The sequence below is a fragment of the Toxotes jaculatrix genome, chromosome 1 (genome assembly GCF_017976425.1).
Source record: "Toxotes jaculatrix isolate fToxJac2 chromosome 1, fToxJac2.pri, whole genome shotgun sequence".
Classification (NCBI taxonomy): domain Eukaryota; kingdom Metazoa; phylum Chordata; class Actinopteri; family Toxotidae; genus Toxotes; species Toxotes jaculatrix.
In genome coordinates, this window is record NC_054394.1 from 4,850,104 (window position 1) to 4,873,545 (window position 23,442).

The 23,442-nt window shown below is 41.5% G+C and overlaps 2 long non-coding RNA genes across 4 annotated transcripts in view; both read left to right on the forward strand.

The window, feature by feature from the left end:
- Positions 1 to 21,118, forward strand: LOC121185139. Its single transcript, XR_005894342.1, has 3 exons — positions 1 to 33; positions 20,717 to 20,802; positions 21,087 to 21,118. It is a non-coding gene; the product is annotated as an uncharacterized LOC121185139 (long non-coding RNA).
- Positions 21,107 to 23,442, forward strand: part of LOC121185129 — a 19,328-nt gene continuing 16,992 nt past the window's right edge. For all 3 annotated transcript variants that reach the window (XR_005894339.1, XR_005894340.1, XR_005894338.1), the window contains exon 1: positions 21,107 to 21,154. This is a non-coding gene — a long non-coding RNA (uncharacterized LOC121185129). The remainder of the gene's footprint in view (positions 21,155 to 23,442) is intronic.

Consider the following 23,442-nt stretch of genomic DNA (forward strand, 5'->3'; position numbering starts at 1 on the left):
GATGATGACTCCGTTTTTCCTGTGATCTGACTGGTGAGTAGTTGAACTGTTGACTGGTTTTGAACTGATCCTTTGAAGTTAGTCTGCGCAAGTTACCGTTGTCATGTACCCTAGTAAGAAGTGAACCACCATAGTAACCCTGAAAACCCAGGGTTAAACTTGAAGTTACTTCCCAAAACCTAAATCCTGCTTCATGGTACAAGCCGTAAGTCACACCACTGCACATTTTTACGTGTTTCAACACTGGGGGGCAGCAGAGGACAACTAATCCCAGTGGTCAGTCAGCTGGAGATATTGTTGTAATTGCATGCAGGCTGTATGTGTAAAACTGGGAGTGATTCAAAAGGGTTGGTTTATATATATATAGTATAAATTTCACATAATCACTAAAGTGAGATCACACATACAGTCATGTACCAGCAGCACGCTTTAAACAGGAAACACCTCAAAGCTCAAATTTTGAGCTCCCCTTACCGTCCACTCACAGCTTTTTATTTGTTATTCGGCCAATTCAGACCCACAGAACTGCATTATTCTCTCAAAGCAGTCACTCTTTTAAGTAGAAAGACTTACTGTGTCATCACCATCATTCATTTCAATTAGGCATATGCATCCACAAAAGCTCAGTGGGATAGGTGCTGGATACAAAGTAAAATGTCAATACGAGGAGTGCACACACACTGCAGTCTCAGCTCCATTTAATTTTAGTCAACTGTACAAATAGTGTAGCTGAATTGTGGTGAAATTGTTTTCTCAAGGGTTCTTTCTTAAGTGAAGAATGAATCTCAGTTTTTAAGCCAACATGAATGACAAGTCCTTAAAGCACTTAAGGTAAAAAAAAAAAAAAATCTCGATTTCACATTTGGCAAGCTCCATCTGCCAACGAAGAGCAAGTGATCTGAATTAAAGCAACAGCTAATTAATCATTGTTGGGACATTCAAGGATGATTTTTGCCTTACAACAATGTATTGGTCTGAAATTCTAAAAGCTACCATGAATCCTCCATCCAAATTACATTTTTAACATGGATCATAATAGGTGAAGACATTGCCATTTATAAACTGACAGCGTGTTTTAGTAATTCATTGAACCTGAAGGCCTATTATGCCATGTAAGCACCCGCCTGCTACCTGAACCTCACCATCAGCGGGTCTCTCATCAATGTTCTGGATGTAAATCAGTTAAGATAATGGAAGACTCATCGATTCCTCTTGCCTTTGTTCAAAACTAATGCAATATTCACCCGATTCATTATATTGCATTACATGGAACCACATTACCTCATGATTTTTTCAGGTTAACTGATTCTCAAATTATCCCTGAAGGTGAGGAAGAGTTGTGTGAGACTGAGGGGGCTCCAGTGTGCGATGGTCACGTTCACTCATAACCAAGTTGACAAATAACTCTCTGTGAAAGAAGTGGAAATCTGAAGGAAGGGATGACACTAAAAGCTAGACTATTGAATTTGCAAGTGGGGATCATGCACCCATCCATTCAAATGTCCAGTATACACAATAACCACATTGTGGAAGCCTCCTTTTGCAGCTGCACATTCATCTGCAGTGAGGGGCAGGTGGGGGTCATGGAGGAAGAAATAGCTGTAGCAAAGTGGGGGCTTTGAGTGAGTGGCAGAGAAAATGAGAGGAAAAGACAGATGGGGAGTAGTAGAATGAGATATACAGAAAGCACAATGGGATAGTTGGAGCTGGTGCCACTCCTCAGCTAAAGTTGGCTTGATTTCCCGAGAGGCCAAATTAGTTTTTATTGGAAGTTTGGGGGGTAAGAGACTTCGTGTGAGAGTCGAAAGCCAGGAGGAAAGGGGCACCTCAGAGGGAGGAAAGTACGTGATTTGTCAGCAAACTGCAAGTACTGACAATTCACATGTACCATAAAGTACAACAGACCACTAAAGAGCGTCCCAGGCTGCAGTAGACCTGTAACCACATTGCGGTGGGTGAGGTTAGAAAGACTGGCTGCTTGCGGTTGGTGGCAAAGGACCAATTCCAACTATCGTAATGCTGATTTCTTGTGCTTGAGTTTGATGGTTGCATTTATTGCAAGGGTCTTTCTTTTATTTCATCTGCTTCAACAGCCCAGCAACAAAAGGAGTCACTCAAATCCTCCTTTGGTTTTTGGTGTCACCAGCAGTGAGGCTCTAGGGATGGCAATGTCCGTTGCCTAGTCAGCCAGCCCAACTTTGGTCCAGGCTGAAAGATCTCTACTTGATGGAATGTTGTGAAATTTTGTCCCACTGATTTTGGTGATCCTCTTTTCCTTGAGCTCCACCATGGGCTTGGCATTTGTTTTTTTAGAATGAGATGATTCCATACATCGAATTGAATGGATTGTCATCTGAAATTTGGTGGATCCTTAAGTTTTCATAATAACTCATTTCATAAACGCATTTGATTTGTCCAAAATTGACAATTCTCTTCAAAGCAAATGACATTCCCGTCAGCTTCAGGTCTGCTTCATCATTGCGGGCATCTTAGGATCTTTTAGCTCAAAGTACCACAGCTGAGACTTGTTTTCTTCTATTTCCTACTTCAACCTTTTCTCTCATTGTACCTCTGTCTGACGACAAAAGGAGTCACTCATGTCTTCTTTTGTTTTGTCTTTGTTCTTCCACTGGTCATCCTTTCTTCCTTCCTTCCTCTGACCTCTGACCTCTAGCCTGGTCTGTCCTGTTAGCTAATGGACTGATGAGACAGCCAGACTGACCATCAGACTAAACACAAAGTGTTAAATGTCAGGGCACATGGCTAATACTGATCGGCTTTGAGAAGTAAAGATAATCCTGAAGATGTTGTGACAGCTTTGGAATCTTTGGAAATCAGATCTTGGTTAGATATTTGTTCCTCCTCAGTTTAGCAGCAACTTTAAAGTTTATGGTTCCAGACCAAACACATCTGTCATTAGCCTGAAGTCAGACAACACGTCCCACCTAAATTTCTTCCATTGTGCTCTTACAGACGTATTGAAACAGGTTTCAAATTGAGGAAAGGGCTCTATCAGAATAAGCTGACAGAATTCTATGGCTACATTTTAGGCTTGACTCCTTGTAAGTCACTCAGAGTTGAATTAAAAAAGGATTAGGAGCAGAGAAAGAATTAGAGGGATTAGAAAGGATTCTCAGGCTGCTCCACAAATCCATAGCTGATGTGGTAAAAATGATTGGTTGTAGATGCTACATCTCATATTAGCAAGGCTTGTGAGGCATGGAGGCACACTCGTCACACATCAGCGGCGAAAACCAGGAGGAGCTGAGGCACCAAATTGCCCATATTTTACATGTCGGGAGTCAAGGCCCTGACTTGAGAACAGCTTGAATCCTGCACTGCTAACGAACCAAACTGAGCTTGACACAGCTGCAGGGGAGCTGCTGTGGCTGTAGTTACACTAACTCTGTTTACTGGATTATAAGTGATGCTGAGAAATCAGCAACATATAAGTTTACTCCCTAAAACACAACCAGACGACAGAATGACTAACGCATTTCCACTGAACTCACAGATACGCACTACTAATTGTACACAATAACACTCACAAATGTGTACTTGAGCCTTAATGCACATACACAAGAAACAGGTGGGGAGTTTCCAGAAGGAGGGGATTTGTTTGACATGTTTGGTTGCTTTGGAGACGGGCAGTCATGCATCTGTGGGTGTGAGGGTGTGTGTGGTAGAATTGCCCGGGTGACAGCCAGTTGTCCAGAGGGTAGGGAGCTGGGTAAAAGGATATTAGCTGGCACTGGAGTCTAGGGATGAAGCTGTCAAACTGGGCAGAGCTTCAACATCAAGGACGCCCCCTGACCAGATTTTCCCAACCGTACCAGGCCTCACCCTACTCTAGAATCTGGGTTATTAACTGGCTTGGCATCCGGTGACAATGCCAGCCACTGACAGTGATCTGAGGGTCAGATTCTGATGCAGGTCCCAATTATTCAAGATTCCCAGGTCTACTTGCTGTTAAAGTTGGGTTGGATGTCTTTTTCCACATCAGCACACTTTGAACCTGCTGAGGGTTTGACTCTTGTCTCTTCAGCCAACTGCTGAAACATAAGGGGTGACCTCTTTGCCACTCAGAAATCATACTTATTTTAAAAAAATGGACCCTTGATTTCAACAAAGTAGAAAAAAATAGCCTTTCGTTTCTGGTTGAGGACTGTTGACAACAGTCAGTTGACTGGCTTTTAATATTTCCATCAGCAAAGAAGAAACTCTGACATTTTAATTGTTTGTGTGCTAGTTCCAGGCAGAGGCATCGCATTAACATACTTCAGACCCTTAAATTGCTTAACAGTTTGGAGCAAGGAGTACCAAGTGGATTAAATGAGGAATACAACCAAAACAAACCATTTCTATGGAAGCCAGATGTGAAAAATAATCAAGATAATGTTTAGGCAACTTGGGACACGCTTCCCTTAAGTGAAGCTGAGCAAGGCACAAAATCCCCAACAGATCTAGGGCTGCTGTTCTGCAACTGTCCCTGATCTCTGACTCGAACTGTTTTTCAATATGGGAAAATAAGACGAGTAAAAGTCCAAATGTCATGGTATCTTCATAACTCTCAACTTCTCTCGCCAGATCCACTGTTACTATATATGAACCCGTAAAGAGATGCTGAACGAGCCATGCTCTTTTCCCTTTCCAATTAGCTGACTGGTCTGAACTGGATCTAACGATAATTGAAGCGGCAGCAGCGCCTCACACAGCCCCTAATAGCTTTCTCTTTAATAAATCACAAGGAGCAATCACTCTTCCATTACCTTCAATCACACTTGCCACAATCACACACCATTAAAATGCTGCACTGTATAGATTGTACATGATGACAGCAATCCAATCCTTCGTCTTTTCTATTATCTGAAGTAGAACCAGAGGTTGGATAATAATGCCTGGTGTAAAGTCAGCATTTTAGTCACACACCCACCTCATAACTGTTCAATCTTTCCTTTTGTTGGCAGTCAAGCTGTGTTTTCTAGCTTTGTTTCACACGTTAACCACACTGCTCCCCAATCTATTCTACTAGCCATCTTAATGCTGAGCTCAGTTCTTCCTTGCCACATTATTAGCTTTGACCTTTGAGTGTCGGTTCCAGTGCTGATATCAAGCCAGAGAAACTCTGCCAGAACCTGAGCCAGAAATAAAGGGCTAACACATGTTGCATTTTATGAACAGTCCAGCCATGGAACGTACTTATACAGTGATGAATACAGGTCTGTAGGGACTGTAAAACCATGCTAGGCTCTCCACACACAGAGGATCTAGTCCCATCCACACCCTGCAGCTCTTGCTTGGCCTGAACCCCAACTTTGTCTGTCTACATATCAGTGCTTTCTCATTCCCATTCCCTTCTTCATCTTCACCAGTCCTAAACACATATTCTCTTGTCCTCACCCTTAATTTGACCTGAATCTCCCCACGCTGCCATCACCATGCTATGTCCGCTGGTACTGTTGTCTCCAAGAAATTATGTTTACCTACAACTAAACAGCAACAGCAAACATGTTTGGTAGGAAAAGTTATCACTGGCTGAATGACTGAATGAATGAAGTGCTACATGCTCTGCGTTTATTAATGGCACCGGAGTTGTCAACAGAAAGTGGTTGGTGAAGAAGAGATTTGGAGAAAGATCAGATCTAGACTTTGTTTTTTAGAAAACAATGGCGTGGCTGTGTGTCACACTCCATGTTTCTGGTATCGTGATTCCTCCTTTGATTTTGTCACCCCACCCACTCACTCATGATAAGGTCACCTCTAGTCCCCTTCCACCTCAGAGATAACTTGCGGTCTAAGGAGTGGCATCCTTTTCAGCTGCTCGGCTCATGTCTGTCTACTCAGCCCGTGAATAATTGGTCACCAGTGGTTGTTCACACGCTAGATATTAATGGATTTGTCAGTTGCCAGAAACTCAGACATTCTGAAACTTGAAAGACAAGTCCTACATCAGACATTGCTACTACCTTTGCTAACTTGTGTCACATTGGCTTTATTTAAACCTGGAATTAAAATGGCTCTTTTATCCAAAAATATGCTTGCACATGATTTATCTACATATTAAAGCTGCTCTGTGCACTTTTTTCCCCACCAAAACATTTTCCTACAGCTGATTTAATATCCAATTGAGCAAAGCAAAATGATGCAAAGATAATGAAAATGTAGTGTTGGTATTTAAACTGGCAGGAAATCAGTACCAGCAGGAAGTCCAAACTGCCTCCATAACAGCAGGGAGCAGTGTGCTGTTGAGAGAGAGGTTGGACACATCAATGTTAGGTTTTTTTTTTTTTTGCAACTCTAGTACTTTTGCTAAAGCATCACAGACAAGCAATTGTGGTAAAAAAAAAAAAATGAGCAAGCTGCATTTGTCTGTGTCACTTCAGAGGATTTATGAATATTTAAGAAAAGAAGACCGAAAGTCTAGCTCCTCTAGCAGCCCCCAGAGACCTGTTGCTATCCTTAGAACCCATCCCCACTAAGCCAGCTAAATATACAAACACTGTTTGCATGTGAATACAGTGTGCATCTGCAGTACTGTTTTACTCTTTTGTAAAGCTCTCTGTCCTCACTCCAACACCAAAAACAATAGGAAGGGATACAGAGTTAAAGGTAGTAGAGCCAACAGTGTCTGAGCAATGTCTGATACCATAGGACCCACAGGGCCAATTCCTGAATTAGCGACCAGTGAGGGGAGGAGATAACAGTTAAACTGTTAAAAGTCATTGTCAAAAAATAGAATATAGAATCCTTTTATGATGTGATGATGCTATGGTAAAAGTTTGGTTAGCTTAAGGCACAAAGACAAGGTTATGGAACGGTCATGGCCATGGTTATAAGAATTTTGACTGTTGGGTGGAAATAAAAAACACAGCAAGCTGTTAAATTCCAGTATTTTGTCAACCCATCCATCCACCCTGACCTCCTCCCTTCACAGACTTTGTTGTCACGTATCAGCATCACTCAACTTCCTCCTTTGCTCCCATCATGATTACTACAACCACTAGAGAGCTTAGTCTCTTTGTTTTGGGGGTAGTGTGTCAGGAAAGGCCATAAATTCATTTGAATATTACTCTTGACCAAAGTTTTGAACCAATGTAGAGACTTTATGCCGTCATGTTGGACACCACACTATCAACACAGTAACAGTGTTCAGATGTTTAGAGTCCATTTGGAGCATCCAATATTGAAAATTGCGTAATGTAACACACATGCATATTGTAATCAATGCCTCTTTCTCTTGCAGAAACAGTTTGGGCATAATGTCCTCTCATAATATTTGCTTCCTTACAAAACTTACAAAACATTAAACATCCACAATAATTCTTTTTACACCAGTCGCTGTCCATACTGTCTAACATGTCGCATACCTCATAGCCTAGACTTATTTCTGTTTCTGCACTTGGATGTTGAAAAGACTTTTTGTGTTTAATTTGGCCCAGTTCTTCTCTGACAGGTTCCAGAGGTTGTGTAGGTGATCAAATATTCAGGTCATTTTGGGAGCATTAAGAGGTGAATTTAATATATTTTTTAACCTCTGTCTAATTACAGTGTGAAGCTGCTGTCTGCTTGCTAATGCCTGATGGAAAGGCACACGCTGTGAATAAATCATTTTCTCAAAAAGGACTTGAGCGAAATGAGCTAAATTGGTTGAATAAAAGAGGGTTTTTTTTCACCACATTGCCAATTTTCTTCCAAGTTTATTTCTGTGAGCATTAAATCTCCAGTGGGCCTTACAGTTTCTACAGTGGCTGTGGATGAATGGATTTTTCACCTCTCTGACCTGGCTGTGCGGCCCAGAGCAGTAGGATGTAGAAGGTATTGTCATCAGCCACTCTGTGCTTCCTTTTTCCACTTCCTACTTCCTGTCTGGCCAGTGGCACTCTAAAGCTGGGGTATTCCTCTGTCAGATGCTGAGAATGAAAACTGTGTGTGCAGATGTGTGTGTGTGTGTGTTTATTTAGGTTTGATCTCCAGGAAAAGTCCCATTGATTCCCTTCCCTCTTTAGGTCTTCTGTGGTTGGTCAGAAAGTGTTATCTGACCCAGTTTGTGCACAGCTGCATGCATGTGTGCATTCCTGTGTGCATGTGCAGGATGCGCAGTGTGTGTGTGTGTATTTGTGTTTGTGGTGAGGGGGTGGCACAGGATGTTAATAAGGCAATATTATTGTACATCATGTGAATAAAATGCATGATTGTCTGTATTTGTTCAAGGGCAGAAGATGATAAGAGATTGAGTTGCACTAAGAAATGAAGTCTATGAATTTCTGCTTATCAAGTTGTGTGGAAAGTTTTCATGTTCTATTGTCATACAACTCTAATTTAAAGCAGATTTAATATGGCTGTTGTGACAGTGGCAAATACCAGCATTTACAGAGTTTATGCACTGTTGAAAATTCCCTATCAGCTGTGCTGCAGTTTTCCCCCATTCTACTTTGCAGAACTGCTCAAGCTCTGCTGAGCTGCATGGTGATCGTGAGCAAACAGCCTTTTTTTGAGTCCAGCCACAAAATCTTGATTGGATTTGGAAGTGGACTCTGACTCACTCTTAGAGTTGCTTGGACCTTCCAGGTAGAGGTGTATTTATACTACAAACGACTGAAAGCCCTTGAACACTTAAGCGAATACTTATTTTGTATTTTATATTTGTAATTAATTTAGATGACTTTGCAGATATCTGTTGACATCAAAGGATGTTTCTCTGCTGATCAGTGTCAAAAAGGCCACACTGTAAAACAATTTCACTTCTAAGGAGGGGAATACCATCCCTATGTACAGTATGAATGCACGGATATGCATAAACACACTCCTGTCTCCTCTGTCGTCCTGCCAGGCTTAATCGAGTTTTGCTGCTGATTCCCATCAGCGGCTGCCACAGTGATCTAGTGGCTGGGCTTTGTGGGCGAGCTGTTTTTAGACGGAGGGAATGTCACTAGATTTATGTGGCTAATGCCAAAACAGCTGCTGCCATGAATAGCTGAATGAGGCCTCGTCGTTAATATCCACATCCAGACAGTGTCATTCAGGAAATATTGCAGGTGAAGGGAAAGACAATTGGAAGTGAACACATATTACAATACAGACAGTGAGCAGGTGATTGCACTGATATCCTCAGACTTCTCTATGTCTCTCAGTCTTTATCTTCTACTCACACATATACCCACTTAAATACACACACACACACATCAGTGTCCTCTGGCAGCCAGCTGGCATAGTGCCCATCTGAGTCCATTCTGAGGCTTGTCTGCCATTTATGTTCCCAGCTTGTCCACAGGCCTTCCCGTGTGTGTGTGTGTGTGTGTGTATGCTTGTATGTGTGTCTTCCTGAGTACCAGTCCCTTGGCACATAGTCACATTTCCACACCCAGTTCCTATACAGCTCCATCCGCACACGCCTCCCCATTCACACTGTCATAGCACATCACACACACAATTGTGGGTTAGTCGTTTAGCTGAACCTGCTGTTACTGGAAGTTGGATGGAGCGGGAGTGGGTGGAGTCGGTGTGTGTGTGTGTCTATGTGTTGGGAGGGTGTCTTTTAGTGTACATGCATTGGTGAGGCAGTGTTTAAAAGGAAAGGGATGCATAAAGATAAGTCAAGTCAAGAAACTGGGCTCATTGCCCCGACACATAACTGAATGTTTATAATGACTGGTGCAGTGTTCGTTCAAAAATGTGCCTGTCAGTGTTGGTAGGGACTGATTTCTTGACCTGTTGTGACACTGATGATGTCTGTATTTTTGATTTTCTCAACAGCCGCTCATCTAAAAAACTTCACAGTCAACACTGCACTTCTTGAATCCCCAGCAATAAAGATGCAAAGTCTGAAGTTGATTGGATGGGCTATTGTCAAGAAAATCAAAAGACAGAGATTCCTCCCTTCATTAGTAGGACATCCACAATGTAATGGTATTCACATCATGGGGAAAAAAGTAACGGTTACTTAAAATGTGGACAACATTTTGTAAAAAGCAAAAGGTTCTAACATTAACTACATATAAGGTGGCAATGCACCTGAAGCTGTTTGGTGAAACATTGGAAGAATATCTTGTAAACTAAAGCAGTTCAGTTATAATAATTACAATGGTAGCTAACCAACATTTACCTATTAAAACAACTCACAGGGTTTGATGTTGGATTAAGTCTGAACTACATTGCTAATGTTCATGATGTTAAACAACATGTCACCCACTAGAAAGGTGTCTCTAGCTTTTGAAAAATAATGGAGCTTTAAAGCTCAGATAAAAGACAAAATTTGTTAGTGGGATCAATTAATTGCTGCGTTTGGTCTTTTCATGAAAGTTGTAGACAACAAGAAAAATACAGGATATGAGCAGCCTTGTCCTTTAAAGCAAATTCACTGACGGGAGTTCATGTCATGTTCGTGGGGGGATAAACAGCCTGAGCATCTTGAAGTTAGCAAAAAAAAGTTCTGTTTATGAAAATAACAATATTTATTATTCCCTTTCTGCTGTCTAAGTCTTTTCAGCAGCCTCCCAAGGTGATCCTCTGGTTGGATGCTGAATGTTATTCTTCATGTCAGACGTACAAACAATCGTACAAGCAATAAAATTTGATCCCAGAGTCGCAGAGACAAATTGCTGTCCTGTTAGTGGTTGCCAGTGTGAGCTGGTATGTTTGTTGGCATGTATGGGTGTGTGAATCCTTTTGTAAATCCTGGCTGTTAAGAGGAGATGGAATGTATAATGTATAAAGACAGTTATGGATCTTGTTACCAGAGTTTCCACACACGCCCAAAAAAATTTAATAGCAATGTGGACCCTTTATGATCCAATAAGCAGTAATTTCATTACAAACGATGTTGACAGTAATCAGCCTGGTAATCAAAGCCCTTCCTCTCCCTCCTATGAGTGCAGCAGCTTTCTCATCTTCCCTCTTATGGTCTGTTGTAGACCAAAAACAACAGTGACTCAGAGAAAAAGAGATGAGAAGATAGACAGCGGAGCAGCTGTAGACAGAGACAGTCCTTCTTCTTTGCTTACTTACTTCAACTTAATTGTGTTACTTAGCAAGGCTGAGGATGTCTGAGTCCACTTTGTCTGCCCAGATGATGATGTACTGTACCAACTTAATCTTTTATTTTTATGTGTATGCACCTTATGCCATTCCTCACTAATTATTTGTACTAGTACTGCTTTGGCAGCAATCTATGTTTTCATAGCTGTTTTAATCCCAGTGTTGGTTCAAGTACAGGTTGTGTTGTTTAAAGCACACCAATATTAAATATATCAAAATTTGACATTTAATACAGCAACCACATCAGGCCAATCAAGTTCTGAATCACAGATGCCAAATGTGTGTGAGCAAAAAATAAGCTCATGCTATTTATGCTGAATACTTTTGCATTTTCATTATTTCCGATGTAATCCTCTATGTACTGTGGTAATTTTGGCTCTTGATTTTGGTTCAGTTTTAACGTTTTGATGAAAATAGAACACTAGTAAAGCTACGCTTTAGTCGTTTGATTTCTGTTGGTTTAATTCACCAAAGACTGAAGTTTAATCTCATTTCTTTGTTTTGCATTTTTAATTTTTTCGTCCTCTAAATACTCTGAGGCTACAGCTGTCACTAGCTTGGATGTGTGTAGTTACCATAGGTGTAGTGTTCTTGTCTATCAGAGGATCAGTAGAAAAGGTGATGTTTGATTAAACTAGACTATAGTAATAGTCCGCACACACACACAGTGGCCATGTCATTCTGCTCTGGAGTAGGATTATTCTTCCTGGTGGGCCTGTTTCCTTCACATCTAAATAATTACTTTGACATTTTGGGACATACAATTAGTTTCTTTCCTGCTGAGAGTTAGATGAGGAGACTGATAGTACTCTCACATCTGTCCACCAAACGTAAGGCTACAGGCAGCAGCCAGTTAGCTTAGAGTGGCATAAAGAGTGGAAACAGGGGGGGGAAACAATTGTCCTGGCTGTGACTGAAGGTAACAAAATCAACAGCAAATTGCCCTAAAATCTCAAATTGTATATTTTTACACTATGGTTTGTGTACAGATTAAACAAATGAGTTGTAATGTGTTCATTAGTGAGTGTTGAGGTTGTGGTAGGAGGATTTCTGAACTTTGGAGAACAGGCCTGCTGTTTCTTCTTGTTCCCAGTCTTTATGCCAGGTTAATCTGACCAGCTGTTAGCCTTGTATTTAGTGGACAGATACATTAGTGGTATTGACCTTCTCATCTGACTCTTGGCAAGAAAGCAAACAAACTCATTTAATGTGAAGCTATTCCTTTAAGATTTTTCAATTTCGATTTCAAAATGTCAGAGTTATCACATTTGAAGCTGGGAAGCCAGATTATCTTGTGTATGAACAATACGCAGAAGGCTACTCAGACATTGACAAGTTGTATCATCAGGGTCACAAAGAAGAGGAAACACAAGGACACTCCATTTGTCAGTAGAGACAGGGAAGCATGTGACGAACAAGCTGTAGCTGTATTTTCAGAAATGAGGAAGTTAGATGACAAGACTGATTCTTACTGGCTGGTAAAAAAGAAGTGCTACAAATGAAAGGAGGAAGAAGAAGAAAAGAGAGAACAAGAGAGAATGAGAAGAGCAGGAACCATGAAGCTCAAGGACACGTCCTGTTTGTGCTTTTTGTCACTCGTCCAAATTTCCACACTTGAGAGCGTAAGTGGAAATAAATCAGCTGACAAGCCTGTACGTGAATGAGAATCAGCAGTGTTTGTGTGTGTGTGTGTGAGATAGTTAGAGGAGTACACACTCATTTATTACCGTTGTACCAGACAGATTGTGAGTGAAAAACCATCTGTCATCTCCGCCCTCCGCCCCACCCAAAACCTGACTCCACCCCTCCAGTCTCCATTCACAGTGTCCCATCTTCAACAGGTACCACAAACCTGCACGGCCATAATTGGGGGGCCTTTTTGTTTTTCTTTGAACATCCATCTAAAAGAATCATTTCATGTTTCTTCTCCACCAGTCCATCTCTCACACTCATTAGTTTGTCGTCCTCTCTCAACCTCTCATGTCCCCTCTTTCTGCGTATTCGTTTCACTCTGTGGCCCAGTGTATTGTGGTGAATGCTAATAGGTTCCCACACTCACAAGGTACAATATAGTGAAGAGTAAGTGACTGTTTGTGTGTGTGTGTGTGTGTGGTGGTGGTGGGGGGTTGGATGGGGGGCTGGGCGGTCAGTCTACAGTTCCATTAGCCTGATGGAGTTTCTATTAAATTAGAAACTCTCTCTCTCTTACTCTCTCTCTCTCTCTCTCTCTCTCTCTCTCTCTCTCTCTCTCTCTCTCTCTCTCTCCCAATCACATTAGTGCTCTTATCTCATTTGCGGAGGCTCTGCAGGCAGTGAGGGGTGGGGGCGTTGGGGGGGTGGAGTTATGATCTGGAAGCCAGGACAGGAAAAGGGACAAGCCCTCGTAAATAGAGAGAAGCATGGTGGGTAATCAATGTGTATCTACAGTATGTATGTGTGTGACGAGCGTACCAGGAACATGTGTGTGCGTGTGAGCGTATGTTTATATGTTTGGTACATATGGATTCATGTGTGTGATGTGTTTCATTTTTCAATTGTCAGAAATGTTTAAAATGAAATTGGTCCATCAACAGCTCAGACAGACATGGCTCCCTTTAATGCTGCCTGATGACTGAACGCAGCACAGAAGGGCTGAGACAACCAGAGTGTGTGTGACTGTCATTTTAAAGAGCAGATGTCAGTGAAACACACAATGTGGATGATTTGTTGCCTCTTCCTTCTGCAGCGAGCGACTCTTGGATTTGAGTTTGTGATTGAGATCAGATTTGGATTAGTTTAGGCTGGTTTAGGGACGAGGATAAAAAGGAATAATTTGTTTTCTTGCCAAGTAAGATGAGAAAATCGATATCACTCTCATGTCCGCTCGGTAATTATAAGCAACGAGGGAAGAGGTGGATGGCCTAGCTTAGCGTAAAGCCTGGAAGCAGGGGTAAACAGAGATCTCTAATTAACATGTTATATCTCATTTATTTCATCTGTACACAAAAGGAAAATGTAAAAACAACAATTTGTGGTTTCGAGGGAGTTGCGTGCTATAACTATTTCTTCACCGACAGCAGCTGACCTGTCCGCCCAGCTCTTCTGCGCCCTGTCTGCTGGTAGTGTGGCAACATCAGGGTGACGACAGGAAGTCACTGCCCATGGCTGTTGTTCGGCAAGAAATAGCTACAGTATGTACCACACGGTTAAACCACTAATTATTTTGGTTTGTGTGTAAATCAAACAAACAAGATAACATGTTAATTAGTGAGCTTTAGAGGTGCCAGTCGGCGGATTTTTTTTTTTTTTTTACCCTTTGATAGAGTCAGGCTTCAGTAGCTGTTTTATTGCGTTCTCAGTCTGCATGCTGAACTAAGTTTCAGAGTGGTATCAGTCTTCTCATTTGACTCTCAACAAGACAGCAAATAAACACATTTCCCCAAAATCTCAAACTATTCCTACGTTTTAACTTCCTACGTTGGGATTTTTAACATATCGATAACAGGAAGACTATAGCTGAAATGTGCCCTATATCTGGGCAGTGGTTGTGATCAGGGTCTGTCCTTAGAAAGTACAGAGTGTTGCACAAATTTGTGTGTGTTCATGTTCACTACCAGCCATCCAGGGATGTCCAGCCCAGATGACAGAAGTAATGACTGTGGAAATTTAACAAGAGATGTGGTGAGACAAAAGAAAAGAGATGGATGCACAGAGACAGACTTGCATGGAGACCCACCATAGTGAGACAATGTGTCCCTGGAATGTATAATTATCAGTGTGTCACTGTGTGTGTGTGTGTATACGTGGGTGTGGGCAGGCGACACTGAGCCATTAGCCAGGTTTAAATGAAGGTCTGCATCAACAGCAACTATTCTAATAATGACCGGCTTGGTCACAGACAAACTAATGTACCGGTGGCGTCTGCCATGTCCTGTGTGTGTGTGTGCGCATATAGCTGAGTAAGGAAACATACCTCTTAAATTGTCCAAGGTGACACTTGGTCTCTATGTCCAGACATCCCTTATAATGCACTAATGGCAGCGATAGGGTTTCTCTGTTCTGCTGAGGACTATGTCAAGCATCACTCACACATCCAGGTCAAACAGCATCCCCCACAACATATTTGACTTAATATAAGCTCATTTAAAAACTTCTACAGTGTAATTTTCTTGTATGTAATTATATGTTGCACTGTTGGACTTTCAAAGGAGAAGTTTTATATATGTGATAAATGGGTCCTTGTTCGAGTAATGTCTCCTTAAAAACATGTGGCCTTGTATATGGGCATGCACACTAACTTGCAGGTACTTATGCAAACACACACACACGCACAGGGTTTCAGGGAACAGTTCCTCACCTAAATCACTCGACTACAGATTAAATCCAAAGCTGAAGTGCTTACAGGTAGTGACCTCACCTCTTACCTCATTCGTTAAACCTCTGTGATTGGTTAATGGTTAATGCCATGCCATTGTGTACCATCTGTCTCAATAATTAACCCGCTCTCTTTGTTCTCTCTTTTCCTAAAGTCCTTTCATTGTTGCTCAAGACTATCCATCGTTTTCAGCCTTTCTTCTTGTCAGCTGGTTTTGATTGTTTTCCCTGTTATTACATTCAAATGCTATCCGATGAACAGCAGATAATCTGTCAAACACTGACCCTACAGCAGGCTCAGCAGGATAATTCAACTTCAAAGCCCATTTAGCTCAACATGCTTAATAGTAATAGCAAATTTGGCTTCATTTTGTAGCAAAATCTCTTCATCTTAATGGCTGTAAATAAGCAAATGAGAGGATTTACTGATCAGGGCAAAATAAATCTGCATTCAATTTTCTCACTGATTTTAACTTTGGTGAACAATAATGTGTGAAATCAGCCAGTTACCCCTTCCAGTTTTTTTGGTGGATGAAAGTTATTTAGGTCATACAGTAGTTCAGTCATTTGGATGGCATAACAGTTTTAACATGCTCAGTAAGGTCATGCACAGGGAAAACAGAAGAGGGGAAAAGTCTCTTCACGTGATTCATTCTTTTCTAAATGCCCTGTACAGCAGCTTGTGCTCTTTTCCCTCTGTGGCACCAACTTGTCCTCTCAGGCACTATTTCACCCTGTGAAGAACTGTTTTTTCTTCTGTTTGTGTGGTTATGTTTTATTTTTAATTCCTGTTCAAAATCCTGTCACATTTCTGCTGCACTGCTCTAACTTTCAGAGGAGGATTATTAATAACTTATCCCATCTAACCTGCACTGTTTGTACTGCACACAACACTTTTCCCTTTTTTTACCCAAAGCAGTTTGTGAAATTGATTTGGAGGAGAAAAACCATAGCAGTCCTTAGAAATGTTAACATGCAGTAATAGAATAAGTGTCTTGATTAAGATAAAACACTGTTTATCCATCCAAGGATCTGAACACTCTGTTTTCATTTGCACTGATATTTTTTGAGACAGATTTTTATAACTGGCTCACTTTTAAAAATGACTCACAGATTCTTGTTTTCAATGAAGACACTGCATTTAGAAAAAAAAGTTTTTTTCTTTCAATACGCTGATGCCCAGAGGGGGACAGCAACCACAAATGGTACAAAATAATCCATTGTACAGGTCCAAGGAGCACAAAGACTTTATTATCGTGATCGATTGGCCTTCTCTGTCCTGGCCACCAGTCATCCATCCATCCAGACTATGACTACGTGTGTATGTGTGTGTGAATATGTTGTTTCTCCCAGGATCTCCTGTCTCTAGGTCCTGGGAATCAAACACAGTAGCAGACAGTAAACACAGCTGGGGTCATGTGGGAGGAGGGCTGTATAGGTTTTATTTGGTCATGGTCAATTCTGCTGAGAGAGACTTCACAGTGTGATTGGGACAGAGAAAAAGTTGCATGTGGTGGATCACTCACAAAGATCAGAAATGAACAACTTCAACACAATGAGGAAACAGTTTTACCTACTGTGACTAAAGTCTGATTTAAATTTTTATGCTATACAAGGGTTACTCGTGATCCACCATAAAATGGCAACTTGTTCTTCTTTTTTTTTTAAACAAATTAGTTATTATATTTTACTTTAGAGCTTTAGATGTGCTAGCTGTTCCTCCCTGTTTTCAGTCCTCATGCTAAGCTAGGCTAAACAGCTGTCCACTGTGGCAGACAGACAGAGACATAGGTTACTGGCTCCTTAGTTGTAGAATGAATTTTGACATGCATTGGACACACACACACACACACACACTAATAAAAACAGGCTCCAGGTCAACAATGCCATGTCCATGTCCTCAGCTAATGGAGTTTGAGCAGTCTGCTCTTTGTTATGTGCTCTTCAAAGACACATATGGTCTTCTGAGAGATTTCTATCAGTCTTGAAAACACACGAGACTTGTGTCTGTCTTTTGTACAAGGGTCTGTGTCATGTGTGTGGATGCATGTTTGCCTTAAACTATAGATGTTTGGATAGTTTGTTTTTTCAGGAGATAGACAGTCTCAGGTTGAACTTGCTCGTTGGACAGTTGTGACTTATTCCAAAGTGCTTTGTGGGGGTTTTATTAGCTGGCAGATGTCTCTTGCTGATTCCTGAATGTTGTTAGTTATGTAGCTCTAACATGACAACGATATCTATCTATGACTCTGTTGACAGCTATTTGCCAGTGCAAAGGTGCAAGGTTAAGGGGCGGCAAGTGCACATGATGAGCTTGTCTCTGCAGGGTCAGAAGCTGGTGTGTTTGACTGACAAACTGTCTGTCTGATGGATGCCCCTTCATTACACTCTCTGGCACATGTCATGGGTATCTGCTTCACGTAATAGTAGCTGCTCACTCTCTGCTTTTCCTCGTGTCCCACAACACATGTCAAAACAGCATTAACTAGAATGGCACTCAGTAGTATGCTCATCTCTCATAAATATCCAAACATATATCCTGGCAAATTGACAAAAATTACTGGGTCTGCTTCTTTAACTGGATCCACACCAGAATTTAATGAGTTCTTCCCTGCACCATGCCCCATCCATCCACCAAGTTTGGTGCAAATCAGTTCAGTACTTTTTGAGTAATCCTGTGTAGAAATAAACAAACAAACCAACAAACAGAGAAGGAAGAGAACCTCCTTGGTTGGAGGCAAATATGTCAATACCAGCTGGATTAGCTGAGCAAGGACTTGGAGACAGCAATAATCCAACAAAGGTGAAACAACACCAGAGAAAAGATGGAAAAATAACACGGAAGCAAGAGGAAACAGCTAGACCAGCTTTGTCTAAAGGCAGAAGAAATCCACCTTTGTTGACCAATGTTTGTTTAATCCTAAAAACCCCAGAAGTGTAAAAACTCCATGTTGTGGTTGTGGGGCATTAATAAGTTGTGGTAGGTGTATTTTTTACCTTTGGACAGTGCCAGGATAGCTAAGAGCCTTCTGGCTCTAGCTTTATAATTAGCATACAGCCGTGAAGGTGGTGTCTGTTTTCTCATCCAACTCTCAGTAAAAAAGCAAATGAGTTTATTTCCTAAAGTTCTCAACTACTCCTGTCAGTGACATTTGCTAATGGTCACTCTCTTTTCTTGACGAAAGTTTCCGAACAGGTTTATTTAAATTGGCAAAAGGTGAACTCTCCAGGAGGACAGGATCTACCCTGATACAGTTTAATGATTCAGCCCTCTTCCTGTTAAACCTGTGTTTTTGGGAGTGGATATTTACTGGAGGTTTTGGTTATGTTTGATTAGTTTCCAGTATTTTACATCATAAATGTGTGAGAAATTATGGGCAGGGTGGTGACTAACATTGTTACTTCTCATCCTGTCTCACCACAGCCCATCCTCAAGACACATGCACACATAAACACACACAAACACACACACCCACACACACACAGACACACCGACACACAAAAAAAATGTGGATAACAGTTGTACATTGTCAAAACTTTCACCTCACTCATGAATCAGCTTTTAGGTGATATGTTCATGTTTAAGATTAAAGATTTCAGAGGTAAATTTATCTCTTAAGAAATGAACCTTCCAAAAATATCCCATCAACAAATCCATCAGGATATAATCACAGATTCTTCTATAAAAGTATTAGATTTTCTTTGAAGTCTATAACACACACACACACACACACACACACACACACACACACACACACACACAAATGCTATGTTAGCACCACTTCCTCCAGTAGCAGCACGTAGTCCCAAGCATAGTTGTAAGAGGAAGGGGGTGATGTCACCTGAGTCTCTTCCTCCTCTCCTGCACTCCACCCCTCCACACTTCCACCACTTCTCTCCATCTTCCGACCTGAGCGTCCGTAATTGTGTAGAGGAAAGTAACTCCACCCAGGACTTCAATTAACAGCAATAAACCAGATAAAACAGCGACTTCTTTTTGGAACATTTGTATCTTAACAGGAAAAGGGAAGGAAGAGAGAAAGGAAGTATATGTTGAGTGCGCCAACAAATAAGAGAAGGAGAAAACTAACTGTGATAACATGAAAAGGAGGTTCAGTTGTTATATAAGCTATAATAGCATCTACCTCAGTGTGAACTCATAGGTCACACGTTATTATGAGTTAGCATTTCCTATTCAGTTTCCTTACTGAGCGAGCAAGTCTGACATTAAAGAGCTGCCGCTCTGAGTGTGTGCACGTTTGTGTGTGTTTTGCATGTGTGTGTGTGTTTCTCCATCATTTACTCCACTCCACCTGGCTATGATGAATTGGTATGACCTGCGACCCCTCCATCAGAATAGCGGGTGGTGAGTTATGCCCATGGGTATCTCTGCCAACTAAATCATTTAGCTCGAGTGACTGCTGGTAAAACATCAGAGAAGGAGCTTTGTTACACAGAGCGGTAAAAAAAAAAAAAAAAGCTTTTGAAGGATTTGACTCTGCAAACAGTGCTGTGCTTTGAACAGTAGCTGATGACTACATAAATGTGTACAGTCTTTTTGTACATATACATCATTATCAAGGAAACAATTTGGGAAATCAAAGGCATGTTTCAGTAGAGTGCTGGGGCCACAATGAAGCCCCCTAGAACAGGGATATTTCAGCAATTTAGTATTATAATTTCATGAAATTGAGGGAGGGGAAGGGACAGATTAAAACAATGGATAATATAAAACCAAGAGACCCTGCGATATCCTGAATTATAGTTCTCTGTATCCTCTCCTTTTTGGTCATTTCGTGTTGCTACAGCCTTTATTGGGTAACTGAGTATGAGCAGCAGTTTTTAATGGCTCATGTTTGAAAACTGGATAGATTCTATACAACTGACAGTCTGTTTCACACTATGTTTGTATTTTCAAGCAGTGCAGCTGAATTCTTCTAATCTATTTCTGAACATGCGTTGACCCCAAATATTTTCATGTCATGGACTCGTTTAGACCCACATCAAAATCCAGATCCAGATTTTCCTGATATGGGGGCTGCATACACAAAGAATACTGTTGTTATTCACACTGAATTAGAGTGAAGGTGATGAAAACAAAGGCCAAAACAGAAACAAGACAGGACCACAGGTCATTGTCAGAGCACGCTGGCTAATAGGGATCATTATACTGAATTGAAACAATTCCTCATTTTGCTTGAGGACTTCCTCTTTGAGAGCTACTGGTCCGGAACCATGTTGGTCAGATAATAAGTCACTGTACTCACTTCCACCTCTTTTTTCTTTTCTTCCGTCCCACTTTCCTCTTCTCCTTTAATCTCTCCTCTAGGCCCTCCTCCACTTTCTCACCATCCAATCCATCATGGTTTTGCTCTTTGCCCTTGTGGCTGTCAGAGGGGGAAAATGGTCCCAGTGGTGAGTGGACTATGTGTCTTCATTCCTTTCTAAAATACACAGACAAACCAATTCAAATATGCCAATTACAGTACCCATTAGCAAAGACAGCAATAAATACACAACAATAAAAACAGTAAAGCAAAGCTGGTTATTATATGTACTGAAGGGTTAAAGCATCAGAGTAAAAGCAGTCGATAAGTAAATCAATGAAGCTAGTGATTTATACATCCTGAGACCCCTGGATATTTGCTGTCATGATTCTAACACAACCTGTGACTGATAGCTCTATTCTTCCTAAGCAGGAGACAAGTACGACCTGCCTGAGAGAGAGATGTTCATGAACACTGTCACAGCTTTTCATTGCTAACAGGTGAGTCATACAAAAAGCAGAGGGAAAGTTATAGCCAGGTAAGGAAGAGTAAATCCACCTAGATTATGTTAGTGCACCTCTGGGAGATTACCTGTCAGTCAAGCAGCCAAGCTGCTGTAGCTCATTTTGTCTTTTTGTGGATTTTTGGCCCCAGATTTCTCTCAGTGTGGAATATTCACTTGTCTTTGTATTGCCATCCTTGTCACTTCAACTTCAACGTTGATCTGGATGGATCTGGAATGGAAATTGATCAGTCCTCTTTAAAGTGGCTCAGTTTGACTTAATATGAAGCTCGACATTTCATGGTCTCACACACACACACATATACAAACACAAACACACAGTACAGTAACAGACAAGGCTATAAGGAGAACGGGCAGCAGAACTGTATGAAAGACGATACCCCTGTTTACTTATTGACCTTTCAATGAACTGTGGTCGCTCTACCACCCATGGCGCAGTGTCCCTGTGCGTAGGCTGAATAGCTAGACATAATTACCCAACTCATATGGAAATCCTCTGAAACACAAGAGAATTGCCACAGTCAAGCTGGGTAGGCAGACGCAATCTGATGAAGCCCTGTAATTTACATAAATGGAGATGAGAGACATGAAAGATTAAAATGAAATGTAAAAAGCCTTGTATTTGTTGTCTGATATGTGCGTGTTTGTGTGTGTTTGAGGGTGAGATAGAGTAGGAGGCCGTAATTACAGGGACATCAGCCTACGCCACAGATATGGACTGAGATAGATGGATGAATAGGAGATCAAAGAAAGAGTAGGGCGTATGAACTCAGAGGAGAGGTAGGAAGATGGACAGCTGCCTCTCAGCAATGGAGACTTCATCGTACATCATCACATCACCAAACGTGGGAAATATACTTTGAATGTTGTCAATTGTAGAATCCAGGGCTGCCCCTAGCCAAACAGGGGCCCTAAGCTAGATTTTGTAACCCTAACCCCAACCCCTAACCCTGCAGCCTCTGACTGCTGATTGGTCCGATGTTGATTGTTGCCAATCATCATGGCGGCGTGCATGCGCGGTGTCAGCCATTACCCTTTGCTTCGCTCGCACTTAAGGATCCTCATTGTGCATCTCATACTGACTCTATGTGCACAGCGGTGCGCTCCATGAATCATTCACGCAATTTGCACATCTCCCTCAGGGCCCCCTCCGGAAACATGGGGCCCTATGCACAGTGCGTGGTCTGCGTATAGGGAGGGCCGAGAAGCCTTGAAGCTGTTCTACGGGGGCTTCATTGTGGCCCAGCTATTTCCAAAGTGTTTTCCTGTAACTTGTCGCAGCTATCACTGCCGCAATCTTGTGAACAGAGCAAGCAATTAGTAGAAAGCAATTTGTCTGCCATTTACTTTAAATTGTTCGAGACAATGGTGAACAAAGTCTGAGACTGTGGGCCTCCCCTGAAACAAAGCTGGGTAAAAGCCCCTCGTCACTTAGTTTACTTGCTTAGTTTTGCTCAATTCTTGGTGTTTATTAGTTTCTGTCACTGGGAAAGTCTGAAAAAACAGTAAAAGTTCTGTATCTTTGAACTATCTCTTTAACCAGATCATACACATTTACTCTGTTCTACATGATCTCCCTTTGATAACTAATGTCATATTTTTTTCACTTCCTCTCACTGAGCCCCCGTGGGGAGGCCCACGTCCCACCACTTCGAAAAACGTTAAAAATTTAGTATTTTAGATTTAATATTTTGCCTACTACTGTCACACCACATTACCAAGACGTTAGTCCACAGCACATAACCATGTATTGTGGAATAATTAACTCCATGTTAAAGTAAGTGCACAGAAAATGTTGCCTGTGAATTGTGAGTTTGAATTTCTCTTCTCTCTCTTGTGTTACTTGCATTCACTAAATGTTGTATCATTATTTATGTGTGCGTGTGCGTGTGCGTGTGCGTGTGCGTGTGTGTGTGTGCGTGTGTGCGTGTGTGCGTGTGTGCGTGCGTGCATCAGAACAGTCACCTCTGTTCATGCTTTTTGGTGGCCCTGGCAACTGGTCTCCCTGGCAACACTGACTCATTTCCTGGTTAGTGAGATTGGATGATGTGATCCCACCAATGTCCCTTTGGGATCTTAATAATGAACTCTGTCTGGCACTCTGTCTAGATTGGAGTGAGGACACAGTTTGACAATAGGGAATGAGGAAATGGGCCATATTAAATAAATAAATAAACATGACCGTGAAATAAATAATTTATTGATAGACAAGTAACACAGCAAAAACATGCAATAAATACAAACCAATAAATTATGGAATAATTT